This window comes from Oryx dammah, unplaced genomic scaffold, assembly GCF_014754425.2.
Source record: "Oryx dammah isolate SB20612 unplaced genomic scaffold, SCBI_Odam_1.1 HiC_scaffold_23, whole genome shotgun sequence".
Classification (NCBI taxonomy): Eukaryota; Metazoa; Chordata; class Mammalia; order Artiodactyla; family Bovidae; genus Oryx; species Oryx dammah.
This window is the reverse complement of record NW_024070207.1, coordinates 130,625,045-130,625,402: the sequence shown is the minus strand read 5'-3', so window position 1 is coordinate 130,625,402 and position 358 is coordinate 130,625,045.

Below are 358 nucleotides of genomic sequence, written 5' to 3'. Positions count from 1 at the left end.
GAGGAGTCCGTAAGCTGAAACACTCTTATCACGCCCAGGAATTTGTATTGCCTTGGAGGTGCACGTTTACTCCTTCTCTGAGAGAAATGGTTATGGGGGAGAGCCCCCCGTAAAGTCAGAGGTGTAGGCGAGAGCATAAAACAGACTCTGGTTTTGGGGTAGATGCTCGGGAACAGGGGGTTTCCTGAGGCTTGATCACGCCTTTGCGTATGCCAAGCCTCCTTCCTCATGACCTTTGCCATGGGCGGAGTTCCTCATGCTGGCCCCCAACATGGATGGATGGATGGGTGGATGGATAGATATGATGGATAGATGGATGGATAGATATGATGGATGGCTGGATAGATATGACTGATGG